We start from the raw sequence: 16,489 nt of genomic DNA on the forward strand, positions 1-16,489 counted from the left end.
CCAACTCCACTACTCACTAGCTATAAGACTGGGCAAAATACTTACCTTCCTTGAATCTCATTTTCCTTATTTGTAAAACAGAAATAGCCAGACCTGGGTGTCAATCAGTCTCACTTTCTAGCTATGGGTAATGCCACTCATCTCACTGGGATGCCTGAGAGTTAAGTGTTATTAAGTGTTTATTTCTGATGTAGTAAGCATTTGATCAATGGGCCTCATCGTCATCATCATCATATCATTGTCATTATCATCTAGGACATTTCCCAAGCTGTATTTTGGGGGAGGTATTAATAGGCAATATTTGAACAATGGCTTCTGTGGTCGAATTAATTATGAAAGTACTAACTAATTAAAGAGCACAGGTAGACAAGCTTCCTTCCTGCAAGACTTCCCAGAGCCTAAGGAGAGCTGTACTTTCTGAAAGGCGGTCATGGTGCTTGTTGTTTCTCAAACCAATCAATTTGTTCTTAGAACCTCCTTTAGTTGTGAGCCATTTTGGGGACTAGAGATCCATGAAAATACCTTTGGGAAATCTTAACCAAGGCCTAGAACTGGGGAAAAGGAACCTCGAAGAAGTATGTGGTGAGAAGTGAAGAGCAGGACATTTGAAAGAGAAGTGAAAATAGGGCATGAAGAGAAGGGGAGTGGACATGGTCAATGAGTACTGAGAAGCCACCAAACACCCCGCAACATCCACGTCCAGCATTGTCCCACTTCTGAAGAGCTCTGCTTCACATCAGAGCGTCTTGCATCTCTAGAGAAGCTGTCTGAGGAGCCGGGGCAGGCCTTTCTATCCCCATTTTTCAGATGACCACAATCAGGTGCTGACATGCCAGGACCACAGAATCAGGAGGTGGTCACTCTGAAATGACAGATCATTTTCCCAGTGTCACATCCTAGAGTTTTCTGTGTGAGAGGAAGGTTGATCTAGATTCTAGATTACAGATCATTTGAACTCCACTTAGCCTGAGATTCTGGCTTATTTTTGGCTTGAGGAGTTACCGAATTGTTTTCATTTGTAGCCTCTTTCCAACTTTTACATTTGGAACACTGTAAAAATCTGCTCTGTCAAGAAGCATAATTGGAATTTTACCAAACGAATGTTTAAATGAGGTAAGATTTAGAAGAATCAAATTTCCTCTTCGTGCCTCTTTTCTGCCCTAACCTCATCCCTATCTTTAAAGCTCAGTGGCCTTGGGTTTAATCTCCCAGGCTCAGGTGGCCCTCCTAGCGCCCTATGACTTCACTGCAGAAATTGCTGAGGTCCACACGTTCCCTTCACAGTCCTTTGGGATAAGGAAAAATCCCAGGGGCTTGTAAATAGTGCAAGAAACAGCACCCCACCCAGCACTCTATTTAGCTTGGATGAAGAATGCACGCGGTGACACTGCAAAGTGCCCCAGGCAGTGACGGGACCCAGCACGGCTCCTACACCTCATCACCTGCTGATTGATGATGAGGATATAGATAGAGCCACATCTGTAGTGTGGGTTAGACGTGGTGCTACATGTGCTATGTGGGGGCTGTTGTTTTTCCCTCTCACACTTGCTGCTTTGCTGAACTAGGGACTCCTCCCTGCTGAGGGGTAGGCAGAAGCAGTAAACATTTTGACCAGATGGAGGTGATCAATTAATTAGGGACTGAGTGGGAGACTGCCTGTCTCACTCAAGCTTCTCAAAACCACCAACTCTGGGCACCTGGGAATGCATGTGGGGAAAGGCCTTTCTCTTCTCTCTGTTTTGATGTCTGGATTTTTGTTTTTCTTTTTGTTTTTACTGAGAAAGCAAATTCAAACAAAGCCAAAAGGCTTGTCTTAAGTCTAAGACCCTGAGAACAGGGACTATTTCCCTAACGCAGCCTTCCAAGATCATTTATGAAGTCTTGGCTGTGTACCAGCACTGTGTATGGAATTCCTGGAATAAACTGGGGTAGGAGCTCCCAGGCCAGCTGAAGTGACAAGATTCTCAAACCTCACAGAGGGGAGATGACAAGATGAGATAATGTCCTAGGAGGCTGTGTTAGACATATGCCAGTTTTGTGAGCTCTCTGGGTGAGCCACCCTTCCACAAGGCAGAAGTCCTAGAGGGCTGGCAATCAAATCCCTCTACCCCAACCCCCAGAAGAAGTGTCAATGAGTGAATTAAGCCCTTTTTCTACTGAGGATTCTCATTTGCAGTAAGGTCGCAGAGGGACAATGATGGTGTCCAGTGGTAAGGTCTGTGACCTCTTGTTACTTAGATGTTTGGGACCATCTTGGTCCTTCAGCTTCCCAAGGTTGGTTTTTCAATTGTCTTTCTTCAATTCTATGAGCTACTCAGTATCCAGTCCCCTTTCAATATATTCTTTTTTGCTTCAATTAGTCAAGGTCTACATTTATGCTTGAAAACAAAGAATGCAAAGAGCTATGACCTTGACACCAGAAGTCCTGGTTCTGGGTTACAGTATCGGCTCTGCCACTTGCCTATGGTGTAATGTCCACCTTGGACAAAAACTACTACCAGCTACTGCAAAAATACACCAAAATATAAAGACCAAAGATACTGTGAAGAAACTGCATCAACTAGTGTGCAAAATAATGAGCTAGCATCATGATGACAGGGTCAAATTCACACATAACAATATTCACCTTAAATGTAAACAGGCTAAATGCCCCAATTAAAAGACACAGACTGGCAAATTGGATAAAGAGTCAAGACCCATCAGTGTGCTGTATTCAGGAGACCCATCTCATGTGTAAAGACACACAGAGGCTAAAATAAAGGAATGGAGGAAAATTTACCAAGCAAATGGAAAGAAAAAAAAAAAAAGCAGGGGTTTCAACAAAGATAAAAAAAACAAACAAGGGCATTACATAATGGTAAAGGGATCAATTCAACAAGAAGTGCTAACTATCCTAAATACATATGCACCCAATACAGAAGAACCCAGATTCATAAAACAAGTTTTTAGAGACCTACAAAGAGGCTTAGACTCACACACTTTGATACCCCACTGTCAATATTAGACAGATCAATGAGACAGAAAATTACAAATCCAGGACTTGAACTCAGCTCTGGATCAAGTGCACCCAATAGATATCTACAGAAATCTCCACCCCAAATCAACAAAATGTACATTCTTCTCAGTGCCACCTGGCACTTATTCTAAAATTGACCATGTTATTGGAAGTAAAACACTCCTCAGCAAATGCAAAATAACTCAAATCATAACGAACAGTCTCTCAGACCACAGTGCAATCAAATTAGAACTCAGGATTAAGAAACTCACTCAAAACCACACAACTACATGAAAATTGAACAACCTGCTTCTGAATGATTCCTGGGTAAATAATGAAATTAAAGCAGAAATAAAAAAGTTCTTTGAAAGCAATGAGAATAAAGAGACAACACACCAGAATCTCTAGGACACAGCTAAAGCAGTGTTAAGAGGGAAATTTATAGCACTAAATGCCCACATCAGAAAGCTAGAAAGATCTCAAATCGACACTGTAACAACACAATTAAAAGAACTAGAGAAGCAAGAACAAAAATATCCAAAAGCTAGCAGAAGACAAGAAATAACTAAGATCAGAGCAGACCTGAAGGAGATAGAGACATGAAAAACTCTTTTAAAAAATCAATGAATCCAGGAGCTGTTTTTTTTTTTTTTGAAAAAAATTAACAAAATAGATAGACTGCTAGCTAGACTAATAAAGAAGAGAGAAGAATCAAATAGACACAAAAAAATGATAAAGGGGATATCATCACTGACCCCACAGAAACAGAAACTACTATCCGAGAATACTATAAACACCTTTATGCAAATAAACTAGAAAATCTAGAAGAAATGGATAAATTCCTGGACACATACACCCTGCCAAGATTAAACCAAGAAGAAATTGAACCCCTGAATAGGCCAAAAACTCTCAATAAACTAGATATTGATGAAACATATTTCAAAATAATAAGAGCTATTTATGACAAACCCACAGCCAATATCATACTGACCATAGCTGCAGGCATCACACTACCTTATTTCAAACTCTACTACAAGGCTACAGTAATCAAAACAGCATGGTACTGGTATCAAAACAGACATGCAGACCAATGGAACAGAACAGTCACCTCAGAAATAATGCCACACATCTACAACCATCTGATCTTCGACAAACGTGACAAAAACAAGCAATGGGGAACGAATTCACTATTTCATAAATGGTGCTGGGAAAACCGGCTAGCCATACGCAGAAAACTGAAACTGGGCCCCTTCTTTACACCTTATACAAAAATTAACTCAAGATGGATTAAAGACCTAAATGTAAAACCCAAAACTGTAAAAATCATAGAAGAAAACCTAGGCAATACCATTCAGGACATAAGCATAGGCAAAAATTTCTTGATGAAAACACCAAAAGCAATTGCAACAAAAGCTAAAATTGACAAATGGGATCTAATTAAGCTAAAGCGCTTCTGTACAACAAAAGAAACTATCATCAGAGTGAACAGGCAACCTACAGAATGGGAGAAAAATTTTGTGAACCAGGCATCCAACAAAGGTCTAATATTCAGCATCTATAAGAAACTTAAGCAAATTTACAAGAAAATAACAACCCCATCAAAAAGTGGGTGAAGGATATGAACTGGCATTTCTCAAAAGAAGACATTTATGTGACCAACAAACATATGAAAAAAAAGCTCAGCATCACTGGTCATTAGAAAAATGCAAATCAAAACCATGAAATACCATCTCACGCTGGTCTGAATGGCAATTATTAACATGTCAAGAAACAACAGATGCTGTGGAGAAATAGGAATGCTTTTACACTGTTGGTGGGACTGTAAATTAGTTCAACCACTGTGGAGGACAGTGTGGCAATCTCTCAAGAATCTAGAACCAGAAATACCATTTGACCCAGCAATCTCATTACTGGGTATATGCTCAAAGGAATATAAATCATTCTACTATAAAGACACACGCACATGTATGTTTATGGCAACACTATTTATGATAGCAAAGACATGGAACTCAACCCAAATGCCCATCAATGACAGACTGGATAAAGAATATGTGGTACATATACACCACGGAATACTATACAGCCATAAAAAGGAATGAGATCATATCCTTTGCAAGGACATGGATAAAGCTGGAAGCCATCATCCTCAGCAAACTAACCCAGGAACAGAAAACCAAACACCGTATGTTCTCACTCATAAGTGGATGTTGAGCAATGAGAACACATGGACACAGGGAGGGGAACAAAACATACCAGGGCCTGTCGGGGTGTGGGGGGTGAGGGGAACGACAGCATCGGGACAAATAGCTAATGTATGCGGGGCTTAAAACTTAGATGATGGGTTGATAGCAAACCACCATGGCACACCTATACCTATGTAACAAACCTGCACATTCTGCACATGTATCCTGGAACTTAAAGTAAAATAAAAAATAAAAACTAAGAATTTCTGCACAAAAGTAAAACTATAAGCTACAAATTTGGAGAAAATATTTGAAACACATATAGCTAACAAAAGATTAGTTTTAAAAATATATAAAGCACTTCTAAAATAAGAAAAAACTCTATAGAAAAAATGGGCAAAAGCCACAAAGAAGCATTTCATAGAACAAGAAACACATATAACTAATAAACCTATAATTAGATGCTCACCTCACCAATAATCATGAAGAGGCATTTCATCACCACGAAATGCCAGTTTACACCCATGTGATTAACAAACCCAAGAGGTATGACAATACCAAATGTTGGATATCAACAGGGTCTCAAACACATTGCTGGGGGGAAACTGGAAAACAATTTGACATTATCTATTAAAGTTGAATGCTGGCATACCCAGCAAATCTTTTTGATGTATTCCCTATTTCTCTAAGTATATACCCAAGAGAAAATTTAGTAGATGTATGCCAGGAGACACATATACAAAGAATAATCATAGTTGAACTTGCCAAAATAGCAAAAACCTGAAACCAACCTAACTACCTTTTGAAAGGAGAATGCATAAATAAATAATAGTATAGTCATAAAATGGAACATTCCACAGCATAAAGACAAAAGAGATACAGCTGGACTCTTTCACATGGGTGAATCAAAGCAGTATCATGTTGAATGAAAAGCAGCAGATCTCAGAAGAATTCATATACAACATGATACACTTTTTATAAAATTTGAAAACTAAGCAAAATTAAAACAAAACTAAGCAAAACCAAATAATATACAACTTAGGTACACACATTCCTGTTTAAAAAGCCTTTTAATAGAGGCAAGGAAATGCTAAGCATAATATTCAAGAAATATTTATCTCTGGGGAGAAGCTAGGGGTTGGAAAGCAGAAAACACACAGGGAGCTATAAGTTATTGAATATTCTGTTCTTGGTTTGGGAAGTGGGTTCTAAGTGTTTATCATATTATTTAGTGTATATACATAAAGTAAAAGAAAAGATGGCTTTCAATGGATCAGTGGCGATGATGTGCCATGAATGATTAATTGTGATTAATCTAATTCTGTGAACAAAAGAGCCAGTCAATAAATAAGAAATCCCGGATCCATCACACGCTAATTTTATGAAATTTTCTTGACCATGGGGAAATAAAAACCATGGACTATTATAAGGATTAACTGACAGATAAATGGGAGCTGTTTTATATCAGCTTTATTGGGATTTAATTCATATCCCATACAATTCGCCCATTTAAAGTGTATATATTTCAGTGGTTTTTTATGGAGTTGTGCAACCATTACCACAATCAATTTCAGAACATTTTCATCACCCCACAAAGAAACCCTGTACCCATCAGGACTCATTTCTTATACTCACCCATCCCCCAACCACAATCTATGTCTTTATAGATTTGCTTACTCTGTACACTTCATATAAATGGAATCATAGAATATATGGTCTTTTGTGGTGGGAGCTAATATTTTTATTATCTTTTCCTAGGACAGAAGTTACTAGAGTATGGTGATGTGAATCTCTACTGGCCTACAAATATCTGCAGCTTAGCTGCCCATATAAATGTTGGCTGTAGTTGTAACCATCAAAGTCATTTTGTAAATGATTAAGCACTGTCTATCATCTAGACACTGCAATACATTGTCTTATTTTTTTACACAAGTCTAATGACGCACTATCAAGCAGGCATAGAGAAGCCAGACAACCTGGTCAAGGTCACATGGGTAGTTATGGGTTCAAAACAGGGGTTTATACCCAGGTATGTCTGGATTGAGAATCCAGGATCTTAATCACTACCTGACAATGTCTCTACACACAATGAAAAGCTATTCCTATTTTTGTGTGTATGTGGAGGAGGGTGGTAATTAGCTTAATTTTTATATGATTTTTCGTTGTTGTTTCCGTCAAAGTTAATTTGCAGTTTTCATTGCAATCAAGTAGGGTTAATGGCTTGAGTTATTCTTTGCCTGGCTAAAATTATCCAATATTTAATCTTTTTTTTTTTCCTAGAAAAACGTACCTGTGGGAAGAGTAGCAATTATCACTCAAGAGAAATGTGCCAATGAATGAGTAGCAGATTGTTGACTTAAGGGTTAGTAAAACATAAAGAGCTCCCTAAGTCCTTAATTATTGGTGTTCAGTTAAGGATGTACCTGCCTGTTCTGAGGTTTCTGTGGGTATAAGGTCAGAGTAACAGGAGCTGTTATTTTATGGGCATTGGGACAGACTTTCTCTGAGTGTCTAGCAGTGGTCACTGCACATGGGAAATAAATGACAGATAACAAAGACATGAGGTTGGGGAAACAGTTAAACCTAATTCGATTTAGTTTAACACATGGAGATTTCAGAATTTCTATTAAGGAGGGGTCAGTGTTTTTCTTGGAAGAGGGCACTCAGGAGGGTAATTTTATGCTAGTTTTACAAAGCAGAGAACTCTGTTTTGTTGATTATACGTTTATCTGGAAAAAGGGTTGTTGCTTTTGGAACGTATACATTCCCACAGAAAGACATAAAATTCATGGCCCCTTCTTCCCTATTTAGCCTCAAGGGAGCTTAAGAGGACCTGATTAAGCAAGGAAAGTCATCAAACTTTCTTGGACAGCTCAGAAATCCCTGGGGTTGAGTTGAGTTTTAGGTGAAGGGTTCACATTGGTGTTAAACCAGTTTGCCCCATCTCATCACTGTCTACACTTGACAAGACTGCTGTTTGCACTACACTCACACTGACAGCCAGGACACAAGTATTCATGCTTAAGACCCAAAAGAGAAACACCTGGCTATGAATACCTGCAACTATATCATTTTTTTTAAATTAAATAACTGCATGATCTATTTCCAGGAGAGGAGGAACTTCCAATGGAGCCCAGGCTCTAAGGGCATACCTCTCTGCCCTTGTCTCCTGGCCTCCTTCCCACCATCTAACAGTGGGGTTCCAGATTTTTCCTCTACTCTGAGCACCTAGGATTCCTTCCTCTCCTCCCTGCCCCCATCCCTCCAATGCAAAAAGGCAAAATCAGGCAGAGTTTTGTGATAACTTCATCCCAAAGTGGTACAGTGAGTCTCAGTCTGCCCCAGAAGCCACTTACAGGGAAGAGGGGCCTGAATTCTTACTTAATCAGGGAAATACTCCTTCCACTCTGAGAAAAAATGAAATCACCTTAGCAGGGGAGAAAAATCTTTATAAGTTGGCTAGTCCCTGACAATAAGAGAAAATCAATAGTGGCTGGTATCTATGTCTGTGGAAGGTCTAAATTGCCTCAGCTTATTCTTACTCAGCACAGGATGGGCTGGTGATTGGATGGTAACTTGAAGTCATAAAGATGAGGGACATGAAAGAGCTATGCTAAATCCAGGATGACCCAGATTCTTCCCGAAACTCACTAGAACATAAGCTCCATGAGACCAGGGGTTTCTGCTGCTTGGAACTTCCAAGGCTTTCAATAAATTATTACATGAATGTGTGAAAGCCAAAATGGATGGATGATGTGGGTCACTGACAAGACTGTCTGCATCTGCGGCTAGAATTTCTAGCGAGGGGAGGAGAAGAGAGGTCAGCCCCTCTCACCCTACCCCTAGGAGTGTTGCTATGCCCATCACACCAGCACCAACCCCTTTCATTCCCTAGCAGTATTGCTAATAATACTAATTATTCTATGCCAGGTGATTGACACTCATATTTAAGCTAAACTTCACAATAACACTATGAGGTAAGTGTTAGCATTCTCATTTTATAGATAAGGAAACTGAAGTTCACAGAGGTTAGTAACTTGCTCATTGTCTCACAGTTAAACAGCCAAGTAGGAATTTTAATAGAGACTTGACTGACTTCAAAACTCACTATAGATTATCAGGATGTAAAGGGATGGGTGATATCTACTTGTGTGTTATAATGCAGAGGTTCTAAAAGGACACAATGTGCCTCCTATGAGGAAAAGCCATCACCGGTCAACTCCAACACAAGTCAACCATTTCCATCTTAATGTTATTACTTAGAGGATTGGCATTATTGGTTACTATTGTGTCCTATCAGAATTCAACTAAAGTTTGTAATACATTTGGATGGGTTCTCACTGATTTATTTATAGTTTGAGGCATAGATACCTCATCTTCCCCAAGAATGAAAGCCATGTCTTTTAAGAGATGCAGGCTCTATTATACTTAGAAAAACATTAGCCATCGTTTGAATATTCATAGAAATATGAAGAACCTGGCACTAATCTCCAGACACTTAAAGACTATTTAAATAGTTCCTTGATGCAACATGCTTATTGGTTAAGCATTGTAAACAATTGTGAACCATATTGTGCCTACCATAGAAGTGATGTCACTCACCATAAAAATCACAAGATTACATTATAACACACAAATCAGGCATTCTCAATGATTTATGTAGCCAAATGCCAGACTTCTAAAAAAGAGCTGACATGGCACTGTAGATAGGCATCTAGTATGATATGGTTAGGAGTCTCCTTGGTCTGCTAAATTCCAGAGAGACTAGAAGTCTGCAGAAGATATTGAAGTATAAATAACCACATCTGTTACCATTGAGTAAAGGACAGAAGGCAGAATGGGATGGGGGCTCATGGACAAGGGCTAATGGAAAGAAAATGAAAACCACCTTTTCTCAATCTCCTCTCCTGGCCTTGGACTAAGCTCTCAAAACATGTGGCAATGGCCTCCATAGTTTCTTAAGTAACCAATTAACAAGTCAAGTCAATTTTTAAACAACTGACTTGCACATTTTCCTCTATCTCTCTGATCACCTTTCCAACAAAATTCCTCAAAAGAGTTGTTGATATGGACTATCTCTCATTTCTCTTCTCCAGTTCTCTCTAGAACCTTTCAAACTGCCCTTGACAAGGCCACCAGTGACCTCTGTGCTGCCAGATTCTGTGGTCAGTTCTCCAATCCTTGACCTTTCAGCCACATTTGACAGTCAATCACACTGTCCTTGGATGGAAGGCTGGAATTTGGGGCTATTTTGTTCACTATTGTATCCCAACTTCTGTAATAGTGCCTAGTGCATAGTAGGTGTTTCATAAATACTTATTGAATAAATTGTTCACTTCCTAGAGGAGGTGAATCATAAAGAATAGGTAAGAACTAACCAGGCAGGTGAGGATGGAAGAGAATTCTGGCCAGAAGAAATAGAACCTCAAAGCCACAGAGGCCTGAGAGAACTTGGCAGATTCAGTAACATCCAAGTAGTTCTGAATGGTTCTGAAGGATGCTGTCCATTAATTCCCATCTCCATTTAGGGGGTCTCTTGCACAGTGGGGCCCCTTCATCCCTAGGGCGATTAAGCCATTTCCTGGCTTGTTTTAGGGAGAAGCTCTTGGAGCCTGAGACTCATTGCACCCCCTTCCCAGCCCAGGTGCTCTCACCTGAGGAGCAACAGCTGCAGGTGAGGGTCACGGGAAAGGAGAGAGTGAAGACAGAAGAGAAGGGACAAGCTTCTCTTGTGATTAATCCTGTGAGTTCATCACACCGGAAAGGTGGATCCAGAAAAGCCATGTTTGGCAGGTAACGGGCTCTGCCTGTGTGACTCAGCAGCCTCTAGCGTGGCATCCAAGCTGAGCTGGTAGAAGTAAGCCTCGTTCCCCAAGGCCTGATGAGTGAGTTTGTAAAGGGCTCGCTGAAATGCATTGCAAAACCATTCACTGTTCCAGCAAGATGCTTTAAAACCAGGCTCAGAACTAATCCCAAAAGAGGGAGTCTTGATCCAAGTTCACGATGCATGTGAGTAAGTCACCCAGCATCTGCCAGCAGGCTTTAGTTCCATGTAAACTGGGAAATCAACAACGTTCTGTGGGGTGTGCAACCCATTAGTAGAGGGCCACTGGTTCTCAAAGACTCTGGGATTGAGATCCTCGGCCTCCACAGCAGGGCCGCTTCACGTGCCTCTTGCTTTTCTCGCCAAAGCGTCTCAAAGTGTTTTCCCAGGATGGATGATTTATCCCATTCAGTAGATGAGGCCCAGATAAGCTAAATTCTGCCTGCAACCACCCAAGTCAGTTCCTGAGGTCAGAATTGAGACCTAGACCTGCCAGCCCTGTTGTGGCCATTGGATGGCATCCTCTGTGGGACTCTAGAGGACAGCAGAGACCACGGGGCAAGTCTTCTTGCATGGAAACTGGTGGGCAAAGGGGATGGGCAGGTGTGGGGGTGGAGCACTGAGAACCTCTCAGCACAGCAGAAAGAACAATTCAAAGCATATGTCCTACCTGAGGTGTGTCAGTGGTATTTTCTTTGTAAATAAAGGACATCAGTGCTGAGATTAGTAGTTGTATAATCATAAAAGGTTGAACTGGAAGGGGCCCTGGGAGAGCATCAATCCAATTTCTTTTGTTTCTTGGTGAGGAAATGGAGATCCAGAAGGTCTGTTTCAGTTGCTCAAGGTCGCACAGTGGGTTTATGCTGACACCAGCACTGGAAGGCTTGTATCTTCAGCACGGATCCTGTGCTCTTTGCAAATGCCAGTCATTCTCACAATAATTCTGGTTTTTGACGTCACTTTGAAACCAGGTCAGTCTCCCCCTCTAAAACTTTAGGTAGCTCCTCCTCTCTGCTCTTCTGACCTCTGAACTGAAACCACAGAAAGACATCACAGTTAAAGGGTGGGTGTGCACTGCTCGGCATTGTAACTGAACACTTAAAACCCCTTGAATCTTCTACTCATTTGGTCTTGGAGCCAAAACTAACACAGCCATGAAAAGAAATGCTGGGAAACCTCCGAGACACTCTTGGAGAGGCAGCTTCTGGGAGTTGGTGAGCCTGGTTTCACTGACAAGGTCAGGCCCACTCTGGGGCATGTGAGGGAAACGTGTTTGGAGCCGTGTTCTCAGGCTACTTGCCTGGGCCTTCCATTCCACTGAGTGACGATCATGGCTCTCGGCAGGGCGGCAGCTGCCAGCGGGAGGCTCTCCCATCACTCACTCACCCACCAGGTGTTCCTCCCAGCCACCACAGCAGCTTGGCAGGGAGTGCCACTGCCAGGGTGCTGATGGGCAAGGCGGTGCAGTGCTTGCTCCTCTGCCGTCCAGGTGTCAACAGATGGAATATGGATCTGCCCTCCCTTAACAAATAAATAGAACTTTTACAGGCTGAGTAATCCCACATGGGAGAAGCCAGACTGCCAGTGACCCCAGGTTTTCCAGCCAGGATCCAGCCTCTTTTGTCCTGGATCACAGAGCCCATCAGAATTCTTGTACGGAGTGGTATTTCCAGAACGCTGGTCATCCACTGGGTAGGCGTGAGGCTACATGTCCCTCACACTGGAGTTGCAGGGAGCCAAGTATTCCTGGAGTTCCCTTTGGCAAATGTCCTACCTCAGTTCCCACAATCTATGTTCATGGTTCTGTGCAGATGCAGTCAATTCCTCCCAGTCAGCCCCAGGAAAGAGTGACAACTTAAGGAAGGGGCACTCTCTTGCAGGGAAAGACATCCACCCCAAACCTCTTCATTCTTCTCCCAGCCGCTTTCTGACCTCAGTGAAATGGGCAGGGACACAAACTCTTGAGTCGTTTTCATCTTTGTGCTGACTGGCTTCCAATGCCAGGCCTCTAGTGAACGGGGTAGTCTGGCTGGATCCTGACAGGTGAAAAGGGGATGCTGGCAAGGTGGACACAGACCAGGCTGGAAGTTGAGTCCTGGAGTTCCACAGCCACGCAGGATAAAGCTCATAGTGCTAACGTAGTAAGAGCACCAGCCTAGGAATCAAAAGTCCTGGGGTTTGAGATGCTTGCTTAGGTGTCACTTAACTTTCTTGAACCTCGGTTTCTTCAGTTATAAAATGGGGATAGTAATACCTTCCCTGCTCACCCCACCTAATTATGAGTTAGAATAAAGGAAAGCTTGGAAAGCCAGTGAGTACTCCCCAGAAATAAGTTTTCACTTTGCCTTTGTTCCTTGTTTTGTTGTTGTTACTGTTTTTGTCTCTTTTGTGTGTGTTTGTTATTGTTGTTTGTTTTGGAGACAGAGTCTCGCTCTGTCACCCAGGCTGACTGCAACCTCCGCTTCCGGGTTCAAGCAATTCTCACACCTCAGCCTCCCGAGGACCTGGGACTACAGGCACACACCACCATGCCCAGCTAATTTTTTGTATTTTAGTAGAGACGGGGTTTCACCATGTGCCCGGGCTGGCTGGTCTTGAACTCCCTTAGCTCAGGCAATCTGCCCACCTCAGCCTCCCAAAGTGCTAGAATCAGGTGTGAGCCACCGCACCTGGCCCACTTTGCCCTCGTGAGCAGTCACGGTGTTCCTGCCTACTGGCTGGTTTAGCCACCTTGGCCCATTGCTGAGTGAGGGGTGGGCTCCCCTGAGGGAGGACAATGTAGGTCAGCCCCTGGGGTTATCATTTGTTCCCCTCCTTTCTGTAAATTGTCAACAGTCACTGCTCAAAGAAGAAAGGGACACCATCCCTAGTTACAAGGAGGGACTACTCCTGCCCCTGATGGCTGTGGCTGATCCACGAGGAAGTAAACTTGGACTGGGAAAACACAAACTGTCTTGGCCTGCAACATACATCCCATTGATAAACCTATTGATAAACCCTAACATCGATAAGACATCTGTCTGGACCTTTCAGGTCTGAACAGACAGGACAGCTGCTGAGAACCTGGGGAAACGGACAATCCAATTCCCCTCTGTGATCTGAACCGTCCCTCTTCTCACTGCATCACCAGTGCAGGCCTCTTTGATTCACACAAGACCGTTTTTTAGCACAGGGTCACACTGAGGTCAACCGTCAACCCCAATGCTACAGAAACTCACCTCTGACTGCGAACCTCCAGGTTTGTTTTAATCTACCAAGCAATGAATTGGCACTTTTCACTGAGGAATGACTACTGGGCCCTTTAGAGCTGCTTTAAGCTCCGTGACTTAATGACTCTCCTGTTTAATGGAAGCAAAAGCCGTTTAAGTGGTCACAGCTGCCAGAAACGTTGCTAAAAGAATGAAACTTTCTGAGCAGGTAGGGCAGTAGCAGCGCTAATCTCCGAGCCCGCCATCCCTCGCCCGCCCTTATCTCAGGCTTGTTTTGACAACACCCGGAGCTGGTCCCATGAGAAGAGCAGCAACCTCGCTCCTTTCCCTTTTCACGTCTTCTGCTGCAGCCCATGGTTTGCTGCAGGGGGGAAGGAAGAAACAATCAAGCATTGTCTTGTTGAGGACTGGTGTGTCAGGGCCTCATGGAATAAATAGTATTTGCCTGGGAGCGGAACTGGCTGGAAGACAGCTCAGTGTCAGGTGTGGGCTGGGGCGGAGGGGCAGGAGGGCGGTGATATTTGGGTTTGGTTTTATTATTAGTTTAATCTTTTTCTCTCTACTGCTATGGATTTCTTTTCCTCCTGACAGGCCATTAAGCACAAAGCTTGTGTCTTACCCAGCCTCTGCCAGGAAGAAACAAAAGACATTTTCCAAAGGACGTGCCCTTGTGTTACTAGGGCTCCTCGGTCACTCCCTGTCCAGCTGTGCGTGGCAAAGGGTGCGCACTGCAGGACCCTCGCAGGGTGAAAGCTCCTCTGGGAGCCCTCCGTCTGCGTCTGCAGCCCTGGCAGCTGCAGATGTCTCACCTGATGGGTTCATGGCTCTGTCATTTTGTCTCTCAGGCAAATGCTGAAAGGACAGTAGGCTCCTTTGTAGCTCTGGGGACACTGGGCACCCCGCACCCCGGTATCCCAGTCAGTCAGCACTTACTGAGTGCTTCATGTATGCAGGTCACTAATGGCTCTAGCCTGCTGCATTGCACAGTTCCTTCAACAATTTTGCCTCAAGAAAGCCGCACATCTCTCCAGAATAAAGAACTAAAGATCAGTGACTATGAGACAGACACTTGAAGGATTGCTCCATAAAGGCCGAGCCCTCCTTATCTTAGAAGAGTAAGAACATTTTCTTGTAAGGAAAACAAGAGCCCTGTAGCCTTTCCACAGCCACAGAGCACTGGAGTAGTGAAAGGGTGCCTCCACTGTGCAATCAAGAGTCTTCTTTCTGGCCAGGCATGGTTGCTCATACCTGTAATCCCAACGCTGTGGGAAACCAAGGCAGGAGGATCACTTGACCCCAGGAGTTCGAGACCAGCCTGGGCAACATGGTGAGGTCCCGACTCTACAGAAAAATTAAAAAATTACTCAGGGATGGTAGCATGCACCTGTGGTCCCAGCTACTCAGGAGGCTGAGGTGGGAGGATTGCTTGAGCCCATGAGGTAGAGGCTGCAGGTAAGCCATGTTCTCTCCACTGTATTCCAGCCTGGGCAACAGAATGAGACTCTGTCCCCCCACCCTCAAAAAAAATGTTTAACCATAAACCTTTCCCTCATCCCTAAATCCATTTTGGGTATAAGCCATCTACCCAATGGCTGTAATAATAGTTGTTGATGATTGAGAATGTACAGTATGTTGCGCACTTGCTAAGTGCTTTCCATATATTATCTCACCATGTGGCAAGCCTGGAGAAAACCTGGAGACAGTGAGGAACTGCCCAAAGTCACACAGGTCATCAGGCTTCCTGAGAATGGCACCACGGCCTTGGCTTTACAGGCATGGCACTTGAGTTCACCTTCACATGCTGGGGATCCTGTGTTCCCAGAAGGCAGAGACCCTATCTGTGCACTTTTGTTAATTATTTTTGTATACAAAATAATTCAGTCCTGTGCTCAGCGCCATGAACAATTAGGGATTTAATATATGCTTTTTGAGGGTGATAACGATCTCACCATCCCAGCCAGTGAAATAACCATTCCCTCCCTTCTCTCAGAGAGAAACAAAGAGCCACAGCAGACCGAGCCACCCCAGGCACACTGCAGGGTATCTGGAGATGGCACCAGCAGGTGAGTCCCGCAGACCTGGCTTTGGATCCCAGCCTGGTCACCCACGGCCTGGCCCCTGGGGTGCACCAGCTGACCTCTCCAAGGCCAAGTTTCCCCAAACATGGGAGAAAGTCACAGCATCTACCTTGTAGGGTCATTGTGAAAATGAAGTGAGAAAATGCCCACGGTGTTCCCAGCAGCCCTGTCTGGTGGAAGGTAGGTGTTTCATGTCAGTT

General features: G+C 43.2%; 1 protein-coding gene across 36 annotated transcripts in view; it reads right to left on the minus strand.

Annotated features, from left to right (window-relative positions):
• The window catches only part of LOC106993529 (uncharacterized), a 301,117-nt gene that overhangs the window by 129,647 nt on the left and 154,981 nt on the right, over positions 1–16,489 (minus strand). For 3 of the 36 annotated variants that reach the window (XR_013404411.1, XR_013404406.1, XR_013404404.1), the window contains exon 1: positions 11,673–12,296. The exons of 31 other annotated variants lie outside the window; for them this stretch is intronic. The gene's annotated coding sequence lies outside the window, so the exon portion shown is untranslated. Of the gene's footprint in view, positions 1–10,832; positions 11,647–11,672; positions 12,297–16,489 lie in introns of those variants that run through there. 2 more of the 36 variants (XR_013404410.1, XR_013404405.1) reach the window with 2 other exon arrangements.

The sequence above is a fragment of the Macaca mulatta genome, chromosome 14, assembly GCF_049350105.2.
Source record: "Macaca mulatta isolate MMU2019108-1 chromosome 14, T2T-MMU8v2.0, whole genome shotgun sequence".
Classification (NCBI taxonomy): Eukaryota; Metazoa; Chordata; class Mammalia; order Primates; family Cercopithecidae; genus Macaca; species Macaca mulatta.